The sequence below is a fragment of the Eublepharis macularius genome, chromosome 7 (genome assembly GCF_028583425.1).
Source record: "Eublepharis macularius isolate TG4126 chromosome 7, MPM_Emac_v1.0, whole genome shotgun sequence".
Taxonomy (NCBI): Eukaryota; Metazoa; Chordata; class Lepidosauria; order Squamata; family Eublepharidae; genus Eublepharis; species Eublepharis macularius.
In genome coordinates, this window is record NC_072796.1 from 131,420,146 (window position 1) to 131,444,503 (window position 24,358).

Sequence of the window (24,358 nt, forward strand, 5' to 3'; positions counted from 1 at the left end):
GGGGAGGGTGGAATAAAAGTCTAAAATAAATAAAATAATAATAAATAAATAAATATAGCCCTCGAGAGGTGAATATATATATATTGACCAACCAATGTATACTCTACCCAACTGATCTTGCCCAGGTCTGTACATTTGCAAGCATCACTTCGAGGCCATGACTTGGACTCTAGCCTTTTTTTCTACTTGCAGAAGACACTTCTGTCCATGGAAGACAGAAAGAGTCATCCTTCTCTCTCACTGAGGTCCCTGCTATTCCCCTTGCCATGTTTTTCCTGGTGGTACACTGGTTCTCAGGGTCATTATTACTAATACTACTAACAACAACAACAACATTTGATTTATATATCCCCCTTCAGGACAACTTAACACCCATTCAGAGAGCAGTTTACAAAGTATGTTATTATTATCCACACAACAATCACCCTGTGAGGTGGGTGGGGCTGAGAGCGCTCAGGAGAGCTGTGACTGACCCAAGATATCCCAGCTGGCTTCCAGTGGAGGGGTGGGGAATCAAACCTGGCTCTCCAGATTACAGTCCTGCTGCTTGTTATGCTGAGCAGAGTCGCACTTGTTTAAGTCAGTTGAAGGCAATAGACTTGGAAGGGTATAACACTGCTTAGGATTATGTTATTAGACACATTTGCCTGTTTACAGCTCACCAGAAAGACGCCAGCACCTGGGCTGATTTCTGGAGGCCACTGTTTAATCATATCACTACTTCAGGCCAGGGTGGAAAGGTGAATCCCCCAAGAACTGGGATGTTGTCTTTTCTCACACCATTTTCTGGCAAGTTATTCTCTAACACGAACAGATCTAGGTCAGTTTATTCCCTGTGCCCCTTGTTCCTGTATCATCTCTCTCGCTTTCAGAATCCTGAGGGTTTACTTGAAAGGTATCTGTTCACTTTTATCTTTAAACAGATGTGCATTCAAATCTGGGCATTTCCACATGATGGATGGCATACAACACTGCAGAAGGCTTCTCACTCTGCGTCCCCCTCCCTGGGCCTCCACAGACAAAGGAAAAAGCCTGGATCAAACGTCGTGGCACTCACATCAAAACCACACCGCGTGCCCACGATGACAGCAACTCCATCTTGGCCTGTTTCTGACTGCCATCGACCAGATATCATTCATCAGACGTCGCAGGGCAAAGCATTTCCCCTTGGAGAAGTTGTCAACCCACATGCCAAGGTTCTGAGAATCTGGAGGCTGATCAAAGGCAGCAACAGCTAAGCTGGCACCGCAGGTTGGCACTTTGCAGGTAATGGTAGCCCTGGGGTATGAGTGGTGCATCACAGCACTACGTGAAAAGCTGCGCCTTTAGTATGGTTCTTTCCCAGCTATCCTGCAAAGTAGCACAAAAATGTACCCATTTTGCTGTTTTCTTTCCTAGACAGAGCACAGAGCGACAGATTTGTCCTTGCTTTCTGAACAGAAATACATTGAGGTTCAAGATGTTTAGTGCTTTGATGGCTGTGCTGATCCTAGATGCGTAGGGATTGATTCCTTTTACCATTTGCTGCTTTTAGCTGCCAAAAAAAAAGCAAATTGCTGTATCTTAGAAATGCAAACTTGTACAAATTCTAGAATCCTCACGCTTGATAAGGTTGCCAACTTCTAGGTGGGGTCTGGGGATCTCCTGGAATTACAAGTGATCTCCAGATGAGAGAGATCGGTTCCCCTGGAGAAAATGACAGGTTTAGAGGATGGGCTGTATGGCATTATACTTTGCTGAGGTCCCTTGCTCCCCAAACCCTGCCCTTCCTAGACTCCACCACCAAATCTCTCATATGGTGAGTGGACTCTATGGCCTTATGCCCAGCTGTGGCACCTGGCTATTAAACTGTGCATAGACCCCAACAACCCAACTTGCATGAGGGTTAGCAGGCTGAGAGTGGAGGGGAGGTGTAACAATGAGCAAGCCAACAAGATGCCACTGTCAGTGCCTCAAACTACTGATGGCAAGGGAGGGAAATTATTATTAAATGATAGGAGGTTCTTCCCTGTACAATAGGAGGGAAAGGGGCAAGACAGCAAACTCCATCACACACAGGCAGATCCCCCATCCTCTTAGATACTCAAGGGTAAGAAGTGGGAGGGGGATGGATCATCACACCTCCTGCCAAAGTTAGTTGTACCCTTTCCTTGTTCAATGGAATGTTGGTGTGGAAATGACATCAATCAATACTATTTCCTTTTTACAAATGGGAAGTGATGTCATGCTACTCTAGGAATTTTCAAATCTCTATGGTAAAAACCCTAGAGTATTGGAAATTCCTAGAGCATCAGGACATCACTTCTTGTTTGGGGACCAGAAGTGACTTCAGGATGCTCTTGGTGTTTCCAAATCTCTGTTTTTTCACCATAAAGATTGGAAAATTTCTAGAGCAGCATGATCACTTCCTGTTTGGAAACAGGAAGTGATAGCCTGGCAACCTCTCCCCTCCTCAAGTACTGGGGCTGGCAATCTTACTTAAGCTTAGCCTACAAAGCTTCAGGTATAAGCACAAACACTTGTGTTCACTCAGACTTTGTGCTCTTCATTTTGCTGGGTTATTTTGTCATGTTCTTATGCTCTCTCTCACACACACACACATTTTTTGTTAGGCAGAGCAGGAATAAAACACAGCAGAGGCCCACAGTGCTGGTTAAAGAGGTTTAAAAAGTTTATTTAGGAACTACATACTGGAGAGTAAAGGGGAGAGAAGGAGATAGGCGTTCGCTATCTGACTACATCTGGAAGAAGAAGAGATCAGGAGAGAGAAGAAGCAGGATATTGCCCTGTTTAGCCCAATAGGAGACAAGACACAGAAATGACCCCTAGGCAACAATAGAGATGCTGCCCTCACTATCCTAACTGACTGATCCTTGCTGCCCCCTGTATGGAAGGGTCTACCATTTAGTGCTTTTAAATGTTTTTAATGGTATGTGATATTTGTATTTTGTTATCCGCTCTGAGCCTGCGAAAGTGGGGAGGGTGGAATATAAATATAATAAATTAAATTAAATTCTTCCCTTCTTCCTTCTTGTACACGAGACATTGCTATTTCCAACATTTTTATCCTTGAATATGGTTTGCATATTTTAGCTTTGCAATACAGCATGCTTACGGCAAGCATGGCCCTCGTACATATGTTCACTTGAAGATGGACATGACTTCAAGGTGTGTTTAGGCTGTTACATGTGTTGGGTTGTCAACTTTGGTTTGGAAAATTCCTGGAGATTTAGGGATGGTGCCTGGGTAAGGGGGAGTTTGGGGAAAGAAGGGAGCTCAGTCTGCCTTCTGAAGCTGCTATTTCCTCCAGGGAACTGATCTCTGAGATTCCCATAGAACCACAGACCTCATCTAGAGGCTGGCAAGTTAATGCATATGAAGGTTTTATAAGGGTAACTGGAAATGCTTGTCCACTGCCCTTCTTGGGTGCATTGAACCTATACATAGTTGGGACATGTCTACAGGGCATGAGTCTAATTAGAACGTTTTGTTTGTTGAATTGCATTTTACCTTTCTTAGGGCCAAGCTACACATGACGAATGACACTTGAACAGCAAGTGGATTGAGTGGAGGGCAAGTGAACAGGGAGAAATACACTTGCTGTTGAAGTGTCATTCGTCATGTGTAGCTTGGCCCTCAGATACTACAGAAGCCATTTGACTGTGAGTCCTTCTACACGATACATCTGACCCATGAAGAACTCATGTCAGAAGATGCAATGGTAGCCAGGAAGAGTAGATTAAAAAGACAGAGATGGAGGCAGGGCAAAGGCTTTGCTATACACTGGAGTTGCGTGAAGGGGCTGTGAAATGCCAGAAGGGAAACTTCAGCCCATCAGAACCTCTCCAGGTCCAAGCTTGGCTCGGGAAGGCAGCTCCAGCCCATTTCCATTCCTTGCTGCCCTCTGGTTGTGATCCCACACAGTTTTTAGACGGGAGAGGTGGAATTGATTGAGCCTTCAGGGAGGCGAAGATGAAATTAACAACCCCTCTGAGGAGCCATCTCCACCAGCTCTGTCTTTTTAAACTATGCTTCCCTGCTGACTTGTCTCCCTACATTTGATGAACACGCAATGACGCGTCTTATGTAGAGAGACTCTGAGAGATTAGATAAAAACCTATTCAGCAAAATAAACGAGTGCCCTGCAGAGAGGGGAGGTAGCTTGGTGAATGGGATTCAGAGAAAGCAATCAGTAGTGCACGAATCCAGTTTCGGGGGCAAACGAAATGGAGGCCGTTTCCACACATCTTACCTGCCTGCAGAACATCACACGAAAGACGTGAAATCATTTCAGGAAGATGTGGTTTTTCGCAAAACTCCCGGATAACGGCTTCTTCCTGGCGCAATTTCACGCCAGAAGATGCTTTCTTCCAGGTCTTTCGCACGATGTTCCGCAGGCAGGTAAGACGTGTGGAAACGGCCAGACATGTTCCCCTTGGTCTAAATCTGAGTTGGAGAGGAGGGGGACCTGGTTGTACATAAGCCCCCAAAGGGGTTTCGATTGTGGGCCCATCATTAAAATTATGCACATCTATATACATCCTTTATTGGACCTGCTTTCTGGGTAAAGAGGATGTAGGAACATTATTTGCTTTGTACAATTACATTTAATCCATAATAATCCATTAATCTCTGTCTAATTAAAACTATATAAGAAAAAGAAACCAATACCAGGTAGAAAAACTTGGGGAAAGTTTCCTGTGCAGCAGGACAAACATTGAGTTTTGGTTTTAAGTTCTTTTCTTTTTTTCCCCGAAGAGGGCTTCAGCCATCAGCAACCAAGTTCTTAGGTGTTGAGACAGAGATTTCACTTCTTCCGAAACACCATCGCTTTGAGAATGAATAATTAACCTCTTGATATTTCTCTTCAGCCCTCATTCTATTTAACTCTTGAGCTCAAATTGAAATGTCATGTTTTTTTATCAGCCCCGAGCAGGTCTGTGAGCGATAAAAAGGAAATCAGAGTTCCACATCGTAATCATAATCAAATGACTACAGCTGCATCATTCTAAAGACTGGGAGGAAGAATTTGTATATTCTTCCTCCCCGCTGCCAATTTACCCAGAACTTTAGCAGCCACCATTACCACTGGGGAAAGCTACAAGCTGCAGATTTTACAGCTGTGAAGATGCCCTGCCCCCAAGGGACAAAAACTTCTGGTGTCAATCGGCTATGTTTTTAATTCTATATAGTACATGTCTGCCCTGACCTGGATAGCCCAGGTGAGTCTGATTTCGTCAGGTCACAGAAGCTAAGCAGAGTCAGCCTTTGTTAGTAATTGGATGGGAGACCTCCAATCAAGACCAGGGTTGCAGAGGCAGGCAATGGCAAACCACCTCTGTTAGTCTCTTGCCCTGAAAACCCCACCAGGGGTCGCCATGAGTCAACTCTGATTTGAGGGCACTCTCCATCACCATCAAAGATACATGACCATGTTTGGAATACAAATTAGTTAGCTTAAGTATTAAGGATATTATCCATGGATATTATATGCTGTAAACCAAATAATGAAGTAAAATTCTATTGTGCTTCAAAAGCGGAGCACAGAATGAATATTGAACAATATCTTCTTCCACTTATAATAATAATAATAATAATAATAATAATAATAATAATAATAATAATAATAATAATAATAATAGTGCTTATATACCAGTCTTCTAGATAGATTAGTACCTCAGCCTGAGTGGTGAATAAGTTAGTGTTATTATTATCCTCACAATACAGCTGGGGAGCTGGGGCTGAGAAGAGTGGCTTACCCAACGCCACCTACTAAGCTCATGGCAGGAATGGAATTTGAACCAGTAGAGTGCTGATTCACAGCTGAACCACTTAACCACTGTGCTATAGCAGCTCGCTGATATCAGATTTTTGTCCATTTATTCTTCTGCGTAGGGACTGACCTGTTTGTCCAGTGTAGAAAGTAGAAGCTTTCCATGGTCATAGATCCAGAGGAGTTAGCCATGTTAGTCTGTAGTAGCAAAACAGAAAAGGGTCCAGTAGCACCTTTAAGACTAACCAACTTTAGCATAAGCTTTCGAGAACCACAGTTCTCTTCGTCAGGTGCATTGTCTGATGAAGAGAGCTGTGGTTCTCAAAAGCTTATGCTACAATAAAGTTGGTGAGTCTTAAAGGTGCTACTGGACTCTTTTCTAGAAAGTAGAAGGGCACTGCTGATACTTCTACTACTATATAAAAGGTGAGCCATATTGGCAATGACTCACCTTTTACCCTGGCACAGGCGCAGGAGGCAGGAAGACCCAGGATGCGCTAGTCTCCAAGGCTGAGGTGCTGGAATCAGAGGAAGAGGCAACATCTGTGCCATAGCCTGTTAGCTAATCAAGGGGATAAAAGGAGCACAACGAGCAGACCTTGGTGTGGAAGCAACCTTGTGTGCCACTCCGTGCGTCCTGCTATTCCACATTTGGTTCACTCAACCCATCCTGCGCCCAATGGACAGAACTCCAGCGTCCAACTCCAGACTGCCTCTCGGACTTAGATTTGCTCGGACTTGCTCTTGGACTGCCTCCTGTGAGTTCTGACCCAAACTGTTTTATGGACTTGCTCTCACCTTGCCCACCAGACTGCCTCCTGTGAGTGCCAACCCTGGACTGTTCTAGAGATTTGCTCTTGCCTTACCCACCAGCTGCTTCTCACCTCGCCTAGCTGGGAACTCTGACTCGTGCTGATCCACCGACCCTGCCTCTGCCCCAGCCCTTTCTGAGCTACAACCTAGCCACTCAGCATGGCACATTGCCACGAAATGTGGAGAAATGTTCCAGGAGCAATATTACACATCCAACATCCACTTCTTTGTAAAAACATTAGCACTGCAAATGTCAACGAAAACACAATCGTCAGGTGAATTTACCTTGCTCAACTCCCATGATTAAATGCAACCCGAGCTTGAATTTGAATCACTTTGGTGATGATGGTGCTTTTTCTCCAACAGCTTTGAACCATCTATGCAGTAGCAACTTGTTCTGTTGGGGCTCGGAGTAGTTTTTGCCCAGTTGGAGGATTAGATTCTCTCGATTGAGACACACAACCCCCTGACGCATCGTCTGCTCATTAAAATGACCTACTTGTATTGCAAAGCAGGCTGTTACTCTTTTTTGCCAAGAACCCACACAAAGAGGGGATAGTCTCCTATATACAAACAAGAAGAGGGACCAAATATCCGAGGAGACTATATACAATAAGCTTCAATGTCAGTCAAAACGCATAAGCATAATCAAGATATTCATTTATACATCACCAGTTTGCAAAATCTTGTAAAGCAATGTCCATCCTATATATGATAGTTCTTTATAGTCCACCAAATGTGTTTTTCTCGTTTCTTTCAAGCAACAGACCATTGTGGCCACATGGACAACAATGCTCCTGGAGGGTAAGCCTCTCGCGGAGAGTAGGCAACTGGTGCGCCAGCATTCATTACATCCCGTTTCGCTCCACTTTGCTTCTTCACCAGCCTCTTTAAAGTGCAATATAATCCTTCACAGTCAATCTCAATGCATTGATGACAATTTTCTCAAATCAGTCTGACTGAATATCTTGATTGTGCTTTGACTGACATTGAAGCTTATTGTATATAGTCTCCTTGGATATTTGGTCCCTCTTCTTGTTTGTTACTCTTTTTGCACCTGGCCAGTTGGGTGCATCCTTTAAAGGATCCAAATCAGCTAGACTGCATTCTCTCCTCTTTGTGTCTGTGCAGCCAGTGGCATCTATTTAAAAGGTCATCTCAAGAAATGATCAGACGATTCACTGGGTTGATGGGCAGACACAGAAGGTACATGGTGATACTGGTAATAAGCCTCCGTTCAGAAATTTCAAATGTGCATGTCCTTTTCACCAGGGTTCTTATAAAATTGGAAGCAGCTAGAGATGAGCGGTGGAGCAGCTGCTGCGAAGAAGCACCATAATCATGTGGGAAAGCAGCATAATCGTGCAAACAGATACATCAAGGTTTATATGGACAACCTGAACAACTGGCCAAAACTGCTCCCTGCTCGCAGTTGGCGAGCAGGACATTAGCAGAACCAGATGCTGCCAGAACGTGCCTAATTGTTTCCTTTCTTGTTTTCTCCGTTGTTGTTGCTGGTTTGTTTGTTTCTTTTACCTATTTTAATTGATTTTTCCACTATTTGACAACCTTTTCATGCCATTCATACATTATATGCTGTTTGTATACTAGCAAAATTGCGGGGGGGGGGAAACCCTACGGTTGAAAGTGTGTTAATTGCAATGGGAGTGAATGATTCAAGGAAACAGAAGCTGCTGCACTCGCAAAAACTTGTGCTTTCAATTTGCACAGAGCAGAAAAAGGAAATTTGGAGGCTGCATTCCGAAGGTTAATTATGGCAATACGTCAGTGGATCATTCCCATGTATTTTGTCAACAGTTTAAAGTATTAATACTTGACTGTAATGAAAAGTCTGAGAGGCTTTGGTTTGGTTTATTTATCTGTGTGTTTAGGGTGAAAAATCTAATATATCGATGAAGAGCTGTACCTGTGCAGACTGTCTGCCAAATGAAGTCTATAACTTTCAGCATTCAAGTCTTATCAGTCACTTTAAGGGGAGATTTTATTAAGCAAAAGGCTGTTTCATTGGCCTGTTGCTGACAAATCATGAGTGTAAGACGTCTTCCCCAAACCCACGTCCCACTTTTTAAAGTGGAGATGTTGACAAATAACCTCAACTTCAAGGAGTATACTATTGCAGGGAATTTGCAAAAGATCTATTGCTTGGCTCTACGGAGCTGCCTCGTGTCTTAGTTATTGAGAGAACCTTCCTAAATGTAAGGCAACAATTTAGTAGGTATTCCAAATCATCCTCAACGATGACATTTCGCCGTTCTTAACTTCATTCGGACCTCTTTTGTTTATTACACAGCCCTGACTTAAAAGCTTGAGGCTATATAAATGTCACTCTTTGCTACTTTCTCATACTATGTATGATAAGTCATCTGCTTTTTAAAAAAAAGTATTAGATTGCTTTTAGAAAGAAGGATGTACCGCTTAGCATGTTTGGAAAAACACCTCTGTTTTCAGCATAACCTTAAGGTAGGCTAGAAGTCTGACCTGGTGGAGGGGCTCATGGGGAACAGCACAGCTGCCTAATACAACATGCTGTGAAATGGCTTGCGGTCCATGCCTGTGTCTGGGATCAATAAGGAAATAAAGATGAGTTTGCGACCAAGTTTCCACTCAATTCCACGGCAGTAAGTTACCATACAGCACACAGCCAGATTGCCAAAACCAGTTGGAGAAATTCCTGCGGATTTGGGAGTGATGTCTGGGGAGGGAATTCAGCTCATCCATTTGATTTGATGTCACTCTAGGACTTCTGTTTCTCCTAGACTCAATGATATACCACAGAGTCCTCCAGGGAAACTGATCAGTTCCAGGAGAACTCCAGCATTCCCTGCTGAAAACTGGTAATCCTAGGCAGGAAAGATAAATCCTTTACTCCTCTCCCAAACTTCATTCTGGCCTACTCCAAGTTTAGGTCTCATCTTCCCACCCTTTTTACATCTCACCATGACATGAACAGGCATCCATCTTGATGTCACCTTGACACAAAAGACATTCTCCATGCTCGAGCCCCTCTGAGGGTGTGTTCCCAAATACTTGATGGATCACCCCAAGCCAACCAGCAATGCCCTAAGGGTGCTGTACAGGGCTGACTGAAGCCAGACTTCTCTTTCCATAGTTCTGGCTTCCAGTTATATCTCAGAGATATTCCCAGTGACATATCAGCCATTAAGGCCTCCACCTTCGCCTGCTCTGACGAACTGCTAATGGTCAAACTGCGTGGTGGACTTCTCTTGCCTCAGGAAGTCTGAACTCCTTAAACATTTTCAAGGCAGCAGCTAATCTGCTTTTCCTATGCACATTTGTATGTTGATAAAACCGGTTTTCTATGCATCAAGATTTGGAGCTTTAATGAATTGCATATGGACTCTTGCACTGTGATAAAACACACACTTTTCTTGATACAACTGTATGTACAAAAACATTTTTTTGCAGAGTTTGATGTATGCACCTCTGCATGTTTGTAATATAGTGATGTGAGGCAAGGCAAATGAATGGAAGGTTGCAATCTGAAGAACATCTTCCAGGGAGTGAGCCATATTTAATAGAATAGAATTTTCATTCAAAAACGTTTCTGGACTTCAACTTTCAAAAATATTTCGGGGGACAGGAATTGAGCAGGCAGTCTTTACAATCCTGCTCCCTCCTGCTTTTTCATTTTGAAAAATGTGTGGTTATTAGAATAATGGCAGGCAGCATTGCCTCAGTTTCTTGGGGAGGATGGTGAAACTATTTTTTAGGCAAACATATTACCTTTTATCAAGATCTAGGGTTGTTTTTTTTTACTTCTTCTGACTCACTTACCTCCCCTCCTTCGGAAAGTCAAACTTCATCCCTTTAGGTAACTGATATTCATGGCATCGCTGGAAATAGTGCAGTTGAGCCAATCACAACTGGAAAGGCTGGGAGGGAATTAGCCCTCGTGTGAATTATGGTTTTAATATTCAAAGTAACTGTAAGACTGGATGGCTCAGCAGTTGGCTAATGTGGGTTAGCTCGCCTTTCACCTCCAGGCCATCTGCTCTAATCACCCCATGGCAAGAATTATGAGCTGATTAATCACTGCTCAAGCCCTGAGATGAACAGAAGAAATGGAGAACTTTGCTGGCTCAGACCAGTGATTTATCTAGTGAGCCCTCCTGTCTCACACGGTGGCCAACCACTTACTCTGGGAGGCCAGCAACCCGTGCAGAGAGACCAAATCCTTCCTCTAATGAGGCCAAATCAGACCCATTTTGGGCCCAAATTGGCCCAGTGCAAAGCACACGCTCCCAGGCCTGCATGATGACATCACTTCCAGGAAGTGATGTCATTGCACAGGCCCAGAAGCAGGTGAGTGCCTGGTCACCTCGCTTCCGCCAGGAGGGTAAGGGAACCAGGCAATCCTAGTTAGTCAGACTAGAATCTGGGAGACCCCGGCTCAAATCCACACTCTTCCATGGAAGTTTACTTCCTAACCTACCTCACAAAATTGTTATGAGGAGAAAATAGAGGTGAGTTCTCATAGGAAAGAAAAACTGAGTATAAATATCTAAATCACAGTGGTACAATCTATCCTACCTGAAAAAAAGCAATGGCAATGTTTGTTAATAATTGTCTTGGAGCGGAGGAATAACTGGGGGCTGCTCCAGGGCAGGGTAGTGGTGATATATAAAACACAACATTCCGACAGGGCTAGAAGGAGAAGGAGGAAACTGGCTTCCCTCCGCAAGCAGCAAAGGAGAGAGTTTGGGAGGATGGGAAGAGGATCAAGGAGTAGCAGAACCCCTTTCCCTCTGCATTCCGAGGCTCTGCGGGACCCCACAGGGGATGTATGCTTACAGGAAGGGTTACATCAGTGCTTAGTTCTTGTGGCCACTTCTTACATGCCCAGGGTAATGCCAGTTGCCACTTGGAGTCAGGTAGTAAATTTTCCCAGGCCAGTTCGGCTAGGGGTCCTGATGGTGTTTTGCCATTTTCTGGACATGGAGCAGGGGTCACTGGAGGTGTGTTTTGTGGAGGGGGGAGGCAGTTGTGAATTTCCTGCAGGGGTTGGTTTAGATGACCCTGGAGGTCCCTTCCAACCTTATGATTCTATGATTCTAGTTGGTTGCTTTTGGCAGGAGGGCTCCTGCCCCCTAGATCGGTGGGAGAAAAGTCTGGGGACAAAAATGAGGTTGCACAACGTGTGAGGTCCCATCCACCAGAAAACCCACAGATGTGACATCATGTGTCACACAACATAATCTCCACCCACTACTCCACCCCTAAACCTTTCGTGGATCCTCGTCAATGGCCTAGCATCCCTAAAGGGAATGGACAGATTGAAGGACAGGGCCTAAATAGTTCTGCCTCTCAGTGAGCTTCTTTTCCATTTCCCCACATCAAGCACTGTAACTTAATATTTTTAAAGCTGTGCTTGCACCCTTGTGAATATATAGATTCATCTTCACCTTATCCTGCCCCCTCCTCAAAAAACCACAGGTTTCATGTGTGGATAAAAGAGAGTTCCACGAATGCCATACTTCGCCCCTTGGGGAGGCAATCTGTTGCCCCATCACATACTGGAGGCATGGGAATTTCCTGTAGTCAGAAATGTGTGCTTACGTAGAATGCAAATTGAATTCTCACCTGCATTTATACAGAGACTGAGCAGCAGTCTTAAATTTTCCAGTTGTATAAAACACACACACACACACACACACACAATGTTAAGGATGTTTACCAGACACAATGAATAAATCAGCCCAACAACATCACTGAGTGAGCAAATGGAATGATTGCCCAAAATAACATGCACACACACACAAAGGTGGATACATGCTTATTTCCTGTGCCACCATGGCAAAATTTACCAGGAAATGAGTCAAGGCAAACGAGACAAAACAAACGCGAGGAAAGCTGCAAAAATTACCAAATAAACATTTCAAGATTTTGAATGGGATTTGCAAAATGTGCAAATGATTTACGAACTGAAGAAATCATTAGTGGCTTTGGAAGCCACGGCTAGTGAGTACTGAGCAACCAGGGTGAATGCAGGCCCGAGATTAGGCAAAATTCACTGTGAAAAATCTCCTGGAAATAAAAAAGACACCCTTTTTAACTGAATGGGAATTGCACAGGACCTCAGCTGTGGTTTGGCAAAAAACTGCCTATCAGGAAAGTTTGGTTGGGAGATGTTCCCACTGGATTACCTCTGATGTTGTCTTTGTTCCAACAGATGCAAACATGATACTCTGTTTCTGTAGTATGGGATGACGGACAAACCACCACTCTATCTCAGCTATGTTTCCATCCTAAACCTGACCTACTTCAAAGGACTTTTTGGAGGGCCGTAGAGTCTTGAGCTCTTTGGAGTAGAGGCGGGCGTGAACCAAAATATGAACGGAAGTTCATCACGAACCAAGTCGGTCCATGGTTCGCGAATCACTGATTCGTGGGAGCTCATTTCTCACGAACCGTGATGAATTTTAGCCCAGTTTGTTTGGTTTGTATTTCGGTTCATCGCTGCAGACAGCCTGGCGATGATCAGTTTCCTAGGCAACAGGGGCGATGGGCTCTCTGCAGACCTTTTGCTGACCTGGAAGTGACATTTTCACCGAACTGAACAAACCAGTTCGTGAACAGGGACAAGTTTATGAAAATTCATGGTTCGTGAAACGCGACAAATGATGAACCATACTTTTCAGAATTTCCGTGCCCATCTCTACTTTGGAGGATAAAAGTGTTGACTGTTAAGAGGGTGAAGTGTATATGGTTTTCTGAATTCTTTGGAGAAAGGATGATATGTGACTGGCTCAAGGTCACCCAGCATGCTCCAATGGCAGAGTCGGGATTTGAACCTCGGTCTCCCAGATCCCAGTCTGACACACTTGACTACCCTGTGTAAGGCAAGACTCGCCTCACTTAGGTGGGGCCCTCCCAAGCCAGCAGCCCACTAGGGCTCTCCCCATTGGCCTTAAAGGCTGCCCCAGCTAATGTGGCAGTTTTCCAGAAGTGAGGGCTGTTGGCTAAGGCTCCTTACTTTCAGCTTTCTAGCTATCAACCTCTGTTTCCAGTATGTGTGCAGATTAGGACTTGACATACCATCTTTTTGAGAAAGGACATTTTTATAGCAGTCGCTTCTCTACCCAAACTGCTTCCATCTGTGGCCAACCTACCTGGCTGCATCAGGGAGAGGCAGTAGGGCCTCCCCTATCAGATTTTTTGGACCAGTTACTATTTGGCCCCACAGCTTCCTAGAACTGTCTCCCACTCCAAAGGTTCCATTCAGCCCCTTATAACCTCTCCAGGTCCAAGCCCGGATCTGGAAGGCAGCTCCAGCCCATCTCCATTCCTCGTTGCCCTCTGGTTGCGATTCCACAATTTTAGACTGGAGAGGTGAAATTGACAGAGCCTTTGGGAAGGCGAAAATGAAATTGACAAACTCTCTGAGGAGCGACCTCCACAGGCTCTGTCTTTTTAAATGACACTTCCCAGATAACATTGCCTCTCCTGACACTTGACAAATGCCTGCCAAGGCATCCCATGTAGAGAAACTCTCAGAAGCTAAGCAGGGTCGGCCTTGGTTAGTAATTGGATGGGAGACCTTCAACAAAAACCAGGGTTTTACAGAGGCAGGTAATGGTAAATCACTTCTGTGAGTCTCTTGCTACGAAAACCCCACCAGGGGTTGCCATAAGTCAACTATGACTTGAAAGCAGGATTTCATTTCAACAGTTAGTACCTGAATTTCTTGGTTTCCTTCTCCCATTCTGCCCATTCTCCCATTCAGCAGGAGAAAGGTGATATATAACTTGATATGACAACGTGAGAGTACACAGTCCCATTCTGGCACAAACAATCTACAGACACATCTTCTTTAAGAAGTTTTCATTCCTACCATATCTGATGTCAGAGTTGGGTAAAGACTACCTACTGGAAAACTACAAGAGAAATACAGTAGAAGTTAAGTGCCTGTGCCCATTATATCTAAGTGCTGTAATTATGTTTTTTTTTTAAGGGAACCATTACGTATAATTATGGAGGAACGTCTGTTACCAAGGCAGAGGTCTGTCCTCTTGAACTAAAAATGCTATCTTTGGTCTTCAGAGATAACTATCAACTTGGAACTCAACCTGGAACAACAATCATAGGGTTCAAACCCTCCTATTGCTTCATTTGGTTCTTCTCTTAGAAATTAAAAAGGCTATTTTCGCTCAAGTCTGCAACATCACCAATGAGTGAGCCTAAAGAAAAGAGGTGTTTAAATGCACAATGAAAAGGGGATGTATGGATTTTTCACCCTGGATTAGAAAGGCTGCTGTTCATTGAACAACCCACCTTTGCCCTTTGCAGCGGGAGGTGAAACGATAGTTAATTGCTGCTGCTGTTGTTTTGTTCAAATGTCAGATTGTATTGCAAGTAAAATTGATTCAGACCCCTTTGGTTCAGCCATGTGTGATACCGTCTTATCTTTTCCCTGCCGCTGTGCTGCAGAAAATGACACAGGAGGGACCATTTCTCGATCCCAAATGTTCAAGAGGAGAAACCAACTACAATCGTCGCTTCTCTGAGTACAAATCTGAAATATGCCCCACTCCATAAGATTTGCATAACTCACATAAGTCATGAAAGAATGTGACCTAATAAAATAGGAAGCCGTGGAGTTGCAGTTCACACTGGGACCGGGGGCGGAAGGTACCCCACCATCCCACCACGGTTCTTCTGTCACCCATTGCAGCTCTACAAGGCAGTGAGAGCAAAACTGGAGAGGGAGAGGGAGTCACTCAATGCAGGAACACCCTTCCGGTGAATACCTGGAAATGACATCAGTGCGCTGAGCAACACTGTAGGAGTTTCCCCAGTGTTTATGCTACTTACCATAGAGGTGTGGGGGAGGGGCTTCTGAGAACATCACTCAATACAGAGTCTCTCTACACAAGGCACTTCAGCGTGTGTTTGTCAAGTGTAGGAAGGAGTAACGTTAGCTGGGAAGCATAGTTTAAAAAGTCAGAGCCAGCGGAGATCGCTCCTCATAGGTTTACTAATTTCCTCTTCGTCTCTGGAAGGCCCAGTCAATTTCACCTCTCCAGTCTAAAACTGAGTGGGATTGCAACCAGAGGGCAGAGTGTGTTTCCCCAACATACTCAGACACACCAGAGAAATAGCACTGCATAGTGGGATACTTTCTCTGGTTTCTATAATCTTCATAGTACGATCCTGAACAAAGTTACTCCAGTCTCAGCCCATTGATTTCAATGGGCTGAGACTGGAGTAACCCTGTTTAGGATTGCCCTGTTCCTCTCAGGTAGGGAGCCATGTTGGTCTGCACTGCAGTAGAAGAGTGAGATTGGGGTCCAGTAGCACCTTAAAGACCAGCTAGATTTCCAGGGTATGAGCTTTGGAGAGCCAGAATTCCTGCAGCTCTCTTCTTTTCTGGCTTACTCTATAAATCTCTCACAAGTATCTACTTCATCATTAGCACCTCATCAAAAAGAGAGACCCCAGCTTAGTGGCAGAGCACATTGCAACAAAAATAGCAGTTTATCACCACAAGAGCACAACAGCATTGACTACAGAACATTGAATGTATGACAACCCTCTGAAAGTACATAATCAACCTCATATTCACAGATCCGTCTTATTCATCAAGAACGCCACCCCAAACATGTTCCTCCATGAACTTTTCTTAGTGTTTAAATGCCAATGCCAAAGAAGCCACTTTCTAAGAGAAAATCTGGTCTGTTTTAGAGATGGGCATGAACCGAAATACGAACCAAACTTAAGCATGAACCAGGCCAGTTCGTGGTTCGTGAACCATGGCCCATCAGATCCCATTTCTGACGAACCACCATGAATTTTTAGGCTTGTTCATTTGGTTCGTTTTTTGGTTCGTCACTGCAGACAGCCTGGTGCCAATCAATCAGTTTCCTAGGCAACAGGGGATGGACTTCCTGCAGACCTTCTGCTGACCCAGAAGTGAACTTCTGCTGGCCCGGAAGTTACCTTCGGCTGACCTGGAAGTGACAATTTTCTGACCCAGATGTGATGTTTTCACAAACCAAACGAACCGGTTCGCGAACCAGGGGCAGGTTTGTGAAAGTTCATGGTTCATGGTTCATGAAATTTGACGAACCACAAACCACATGGTTTGTTTTTTTCCTGGTTTGTGCCCATCTCTAGTCTTTATTAGTAGATTGGTATGGGCCAGTTTGGCCATTTACAATGTTTTTCTACTCTATCAGGTACTACTTGCATGTAGCAGAAGAGGACATCTCTACTAGTGTCTTCTGCTGAAAGAATTTTAGGCAACAAGACTAGGAAATGCCTCCACCTCAGACCTCAGGAAACTGCCAACTATCAGAGTAAACTGTACTGGGTAGATGGACCAAAAGCAGCTGTAGATACAGCCTATTTCCCCTTTATATAGTGAACCTTGACCGGAAGAATTCAATTAATATTAAAGTTGACTAAATCCTGTTACACTTGCCTCATTTCTGCAAGTGGTGAGAAGTTTGGGGGGGTAGCGCTTTGCTGGGTCGATTCCATTTGGAGGAGAAAGCATGGAAGCTTTATGGCCTTTTTGTAGGATGTGCTTTATTTACAATTATATAAACAGAACATAGGGCCAAACTATAGGTTATTATGGCATCCACAAGTCTGACCCGTGAATTCTGGCACCACTTTAGAACTGAACTTAACCTTTAAAAAATGTTGTGAGGCAGCATGGCTGGACAAGGCTATCTTGTTTCTCTCCTTTTCAAGTGAAGAAACAGCCATGGGGGCTGTTTGACCCACTTATGGAGTCAAATAGACACTCCAACAGGGCAGGTAGATCCCCCATCCCACATCAGATCCCCAAATCCTGCACTCAGACTCCAGCATATTCTCTCTCTCTCTCTCTCTCTCTCTCGTTTGATGTAGTGGTTCAGAGCGGCAGGACTCTAATCTGGAAAGTCAGGTTTGATTCCCTGCTCCTCTGCCTGAAGCCAGCTGGGTGACCTTGGGTCAGTCACAGCTCTCTCAGAGCTCTCTCAGCCACACCTACCTCACAGGATGATTGTCATGAGGATAATAATAACACACTTTGTAAACCATTCTGAATCGGCATTAACTAGTCCTGAAGGGTGGTTTATAAATTAAATGTTGTTATGTTGTTATTTTTTCAGGACACTCTTTGCACGTAGACACCAAACTGCTCCCTTCCTCTATCTAGGTAGACCCTGATGGTCTCTTGAACAAAACCATTTCCTGACACTCCAGGCCCATTAGAGGTAATAGCTGCATCCATTAAAACACATTACCATTCCTTTCGATGTGGGCTGCAGTCCCCACCAGGTATGCCAACATAGGCCAAGGCTGTACCGTATATTCACAGTGCCATTCTAAGTTTATCAACTTCAGTGGAAATAGGAGGCTGTAACTCTGTTTAGGCATCGTCACTGCCAAGTTTGCAGCAAGAGTATAACAGTACATTGTGAAACTATGTCCACAGGATCTGCAGGAGGTACTACTGATTTAGCTAACTCTTTTAAATAAATGTGTGCTTAGAGGAGGAAGTGATCCTTTAGTCACTTCTGCGCCCTAAACCAAGCTCTCATCAGAGCAAAGGAAGGGTAGGAATAAAATAGAAGAGTAACAGTGGTGCAAACACTGTGATGTCACTTCTGGGTGATCACCTGGGGGCTAGAGAGGGGGAGTGTCATGGAAGCTGTGACACCCAGATTTAATGTCACAAGCCTATCCTCACACACTATAGGAATTTCCCTAGTCTCTATGGTCTTGACCACAGAGTTTGAGGAAATTCCTAGTGTTACAGTTGCCATGACACTTTGCCTCCCCAGCCCCTGTTCCCCCAAAGCTGCCGGGCACAAGCCTGGGAACTCTAATACACTAAGAAAGTTTCATTAGAATAAAGCCTATGAAGACTTCAGAGGCGAACAATTCCCATCTCAGATATTGAATGGCAGCCAGTGGTCACTAGTCCTAGGAGAAGCAGCAAAAACCTTCCCAGCATTTCCCATGAATCTGGAAAAAGATTTTGGTTATGAAAACCAAGGAACTCCCTTCTAACTTCAAGGGTCACCTCCAGATTCTTCAATCACCTGTTGGGCAAAGATGTCCACACAGTCATGCAATCCGCCAGGAACTCCTCTCGGCTCAAGTACCAGCTTAAATGAATGGGAGCTGCATCAAGACATTGTTTTCACCCCCTCCTGTTTATTGCTATGGGACTTCATTGGCAAGTCACTGAGGGCCAAGCTACACATGATGAATGACACTTGAACGGCAAGTGTATTTCTCCCTGTTCACTTGCCCTCCACTCAATCCACTTGCCGGTCAAGTGTCATTCGTCACGTGTAGCTTGGCCCTGAGTCACCTGAAGTATTAAGAATGAACACACGGTAGAAGAGGCGGCAAAGGTCAGAATGAATTAATTATCACACTTTCCTTGAAAGCGGAACTGGTCATGAAGCCGGATCGCATAACAGGATTTTATTTTAATATACGCGCATATTTATATGTTTATTTAAAAACACTCAGAGAAGGCTCGAATGACACAGGGTGTACGCAAGCCGTGAACTAGAGCCAGGAATCCATTTCCTTGCTGTCTAATTGAAAAGATTTCAGGAGAGAAGGTCAACCGCTTTTGCAGAGGTGCTCTGCAACGATGTCATTTAATAAAAAAAAAAAGCAAGTGAGATCGGGCAGGATAAGAAGCATGATTTAGCAGGGGAAACAGCTGCCTGCCTATACGATAACAGCAGAGCAGGAACAAATGTTGTGGAATGATAAGTCCCAGGTGCTTTTGCCAGGCACTGAAGGTCAAGCCACCCGCTTGCATAACCGCTTCATTCTCATAAAAATGTGGCTATGCACCGAAACACTCCAAGGAGCGAGACTTCAGGTTGTATCGATAGCTCCCCCGTTGTACAGATACTGTTTAAATGGAACAACATTAACCTCATTCAGGTTCCACTGCAACGCTCTCGTATTTGTGTTGTTTGCAATGACAGTATCAATTTGTGTGTTTGTGTGTGTTTTAATTAGGGAAGTTTTTAAAGATTGTTGGAGGGCTCTGAGGGACTGTGACTGACACAGAGAGCCCTGGCAAGGGGCACAGAGGCAAGGGCACCGTGACCAAATCCTGCTCTATGAAGAACATCCACAATACCTTGGAGGTGATATGACATAGAATCATAAAATCATGGAATCATAGGGCTGGAAGGTACCTCCAAGGTCATCTAGTCCAACCCCCTGCACAATGCAGGAAATTCACAACTCCTTCCCCATTCCATACCCCCAGTGGCCCCTGCTCCATGCTCAGAAGATAGCAAAACATTGTCAGAATCCCTAGCCAAAATGGCTTGGGGAAAATTTGCTACCTGACCCCAAGGTGGCAATCGGCCTTAACCTGGGCATGTAAGAAGGGTCCACAAGAACTAAGCACTGATGCAACCCTTCCTTCCCTCCCTCTCACGATCTGCCCAGGTTCACAGAATCAGCATTGCTGTCTGGTGGCCATCTAGCCTCTGCTTAAAAACCTCCAAAGAAAGAGAACCCACCACCTCCCGAGGAAACCTGTTCCACTGTCAGGAAGTTCTTCCTAATGTTTAGCCGAAACCTCTTTTGATTTAATTGCCACCCGTTGGTTCTGGTCTGACCTTCTGGGGCAATGGAAAGCAACTCCGTGCCATCCTCTATATGACAGCCCTTCGAGTACTTGAAGTTGGTTATCATATCAGGTGAACACATTAAGCTGCCTTATACTTAATCAGACCATCTGTCCATCAAGGTCAGTATTGGCAGACCAGCAGTGGCTTCCTACGGTCTCACGCAGAGATCTCTCATATCACCTGTGACTAAGTCCTTTTAACTGGAGATGCTGGGGATTGAACCTGGGACCTTCTGCATGCCAGGCAGATGCACTACCACTGAGTCACAGCTCCTACCCAAAATATCAAACACAACCCTTGTCTTTGTTGGAAGTCTCCCATCCAATTACTAACCAAGGCCGACCCTGCTTAGCTTCTGAGATCTGACTAAGGCTGTGTGACGCTCTCCCCTCTGGGTTGGTAGCGCCCCTGGGTTTGGGGTCAGGCTGGATGAGTGTTATGGGTGGTAGGGCTGGGCTGGGAGGCTGCAAGCCTAGTTTTTGGGGTGGGTGTCCCTGGGGCGTTCCCTAAGTCCGGCCCCAGCACTGGACAGGCTGCTTCCACACACATTGGATAATGCACTTTCCATGCTCTTAAGTGATCATTTGGAACTGGATTTTCAAGTGTGAAACAAAAGATCCACTTCAAAAGGATCGCTAAGTGCATTGAAAGTGCATTATCCAACGTGTGTAGAAATGGCCAAAATCAAGGTCAATGTTTATATATTGTTTTACATTTATTAACTCACCCTGGAGTTCCATATTAAGGTAGAAGAGTGGGACAGAGATAGCAATGGATGGATGAATCAAACCACCATCGGGCTCCATTCAAAAAGCATTTGGCACAATGGAATGAAACGACTCAGTTTTGCCAAAACCTCTGGGGCACGTTCCACAACCTACTCTTGTGAAAAGGCCTCAGGTGGAATTCCAGTTGTCTGCAATTCTGGTGTTTCTACCTCAGCTTCTAGGCAAACCTGAGTGGAAACACATCTGTTTAGAAAGTTACTGTGGTGCAATAAATAATAATTAAAAAAAAACATTTGATTTATATACTACCCTTCAGGATAACTTAATGCTCACTCTGAGCAGTTTACAAAGGATGTTATTCTATCCCCACAGCAATCACCCTGTGAGGTGGGTGGGTCTGAGAGAGCTCTGAGAAGCTGTGACTGACCCAAGATCACCCAGCTGACTTCAAGCAGAGGAGTGGGGAATCAAACCTGGCTCTCCAGATTAGAGTCCTGCCGCTTTTAACCACGACACCAATCCACACCTGGTCACCAAGACCATTTATAGATTCCCTGATCTCTGAGGAATCCCCTGTGAATTTTATCACCTAAAACATGCAGAGGTTTCAGGGGGAAGATATTGTTTCTAGACTGAAAATAAATATCACTTTTATGAACAATATTAATCACAAAGGCCACTAGCCTGTTCCTTTTCAATACAAAATGAACACAAGGATTGCACAAACAGAAAGTCCACACTCCCCTACGGGGAAGACGTCTCAAAATTGTCTCTTAATGAAGCAAGTCACTCCATTATACTTAATCACAGTAGTTGTGCAATCCTTGTGTTCATTTTGTATTGAAAAGGAACAGGCTAGTGGCCTTTGTGATTAATATTGTTCATAAAAGTGATTAGTAACTTACACCACAAGTGTGTGCTGTACTTTGTAGACTTTATGTTAAGTTGCTAGTCCTTACTGTTGTGGGTCTTTTGATTCATTATCTCTGTTACCACACAGTGTTCCCCTTTGTAATTGTTCCTGAAAATAAATATCGGCTGTATTCCGTACAGTTTTAATTAGAACCCAGTTCTTGGAGATACTTGGCAGAGCTGCCGTGAACTTTCCACAGGAAGGAAATGTTGCTTCATTCAAAATGCACTGAAGTTCATGGAGAGCGAGTCCACAGATACTGAGGCAACAAGCATGAGCTTTGTGAGGGGAGCACATGAGGTCAGCACATTGATTTCCTCCTCTTCTTTTACACCTTCCCAGAGAAGGGAGGTAGTTTACAATTAAGCAGAGAGAAGAGATACCCTGGCAGGCAAGAGAGACAGCTCAGCAGATGTGCAGGTCTAATACTTCATTGCCCAGCTCCTCAGCTTAATCCAATTATTTCTTGTTACATCCTTAGTGGTCAGAGGGAAAGGATCTTTTTATTCTCCTCCAGCTTTCATAGTTTCTCTTAATAAACTTTTTGAAAATTTCAAACTTTAAAAAAACCCTACCACTCCCAAACTTCTCTTCCCACTCTTGGATTCTATATTTCAAGGTTTTCAAGGTTTCTCCATTTGAATAGATTACTTTCTTCATATATTTAAATGTTTAGCCTGCTGATAGGGTTTGGGAAGTGGAGGAGTCTTAGTGGAGTGCAGCCATTTTCTCCAGGGGAACTGATCTCTGTTATCGGGAGATCAGTTATAAGTCTGGGAGTTCCCCAAGCCCCATTTGAAGGTTGCTAGCCCTACCCAGAAGTGACAAAGAGTAGTTCCATAGAGTTTCCAGAGATTCCCAGACCTGCTCTTTGCCACTTCTAGGTTGTACCAGGTTGTTGGATATGCTTTAGGGTATACTCTCAGTTGATATGGAACAACACTGAATCTGGCCAACTCTTTGTGTGAACTTAGGTCCGACATTTCTCATGATATGTAGTTGCCAGATGTGCTTTTATCAGACCTGTATTGAGGGTTCCCTACTGGGAACTCAATTCCCTGGCTCACATGGGTCCAGTTTGGATCAGGTCCATAGAGCTGGTGGAGAAAGGACTTGAACTTGACCCAAAATGGCCCCATATAGCTTCAGTTTGCCCCATTATGGAAGCCTGAGTATAGCCATCCGTATATGTTAAATTTCCTCAAAGGCCAAATATTGGATCCTCTGGCCCCTTGTAGATCAGGGAAGTGGCATGATAGGAGCATTAAGCACCTTCTCCATGCACACCATGGTCTAGATCTGAATTGAGCACCCATGTGCCTGGAAACTGCCTACACGAGACATCTGACACATGAAGAACATGTGTCAAGAGATGCAATGGTAGCCAGGAAGGGTGGTTTTTAAAGACAGAGCTGACAGCAGGGCAAAGGCTTTGCTATACACTGGAGCTGTATAAAGGGACTGTGAAAGGCCAGAAGGGAAACTTCAGCCCATTATAACCTCTCCAGGTCCAAGCTTGGCTCTGGAAGGCAGCTCCAGCCCATTTCCATTGCTCACTGCCCTCTGGTTGCAATCCCACACAATTTTAGACTGGAGAGGTGAAATTGACATAACCTTTGGGGAGGCGAAGATGAAATTAACAAACTCTCTGAGGCATGATCTCCAGGGGCTCTGTCTTTTTACAGTATGCTTCCCGGCTAACCCTGCACTTGAAGAACATGCACCGAGGCGTCTCGTGTAAACAGACTCTCATGTAGAGAGACACTCAGATAGTCTGATAGAAACTCTTTGTGGGCAGCCATGATGCCTTTGCGGACTGTGAATTAGCATTCACCTAGAACATTTCCCAGAATGCCACGTAACACAGAGACCCCTCAAGGCAGAGACACAGGAGTTCCCAGCAACCCAATCAGTGTGAAAAACCTTCCCCTAAGTTAGAATGTTTGAGAACTCCTTTTTTAACAGGCATAGCAAAAACACACATATACACATAGCTGAGCTTGCTACTCACTACCTGCAGCTTCACAAAGACCAGGTGAGATGAGCACATACTGAAAGGTGTCGAAATCTGACAGTGCTTTTTATTCCCAAACTGTCAATTTGTCTGGTGAGAATCCTGGAAGCCTCCGCATGTCATGGTAAATTATGATTTAGAAGAAGAACCGACACTGACATATGTTGTAGCAGTGCCCTCTGGGGAAGGCTGCTGTCTTACTTAATCATACCAGAGGTGGGTCAGGCAAACCAATCTCTTCTTTAGCCTGCTGAACACAAATTGTTCCCCACGAGTAAGGAAAGCTCCGGCTTGGATTACTTTGCATTTGGTGTCAGAAATTTATTTACTCCGATGATTTACCAACTGCCTCATGGTGAGCATTTTGGATAAGGCTCTCACATCCACTTCTTTAGTCTAAAACTTAACCAGCAGGAATATGCAAATGCTCTACTTTGATTTCTTGGATATTCCATGTCCTCCAAAGGT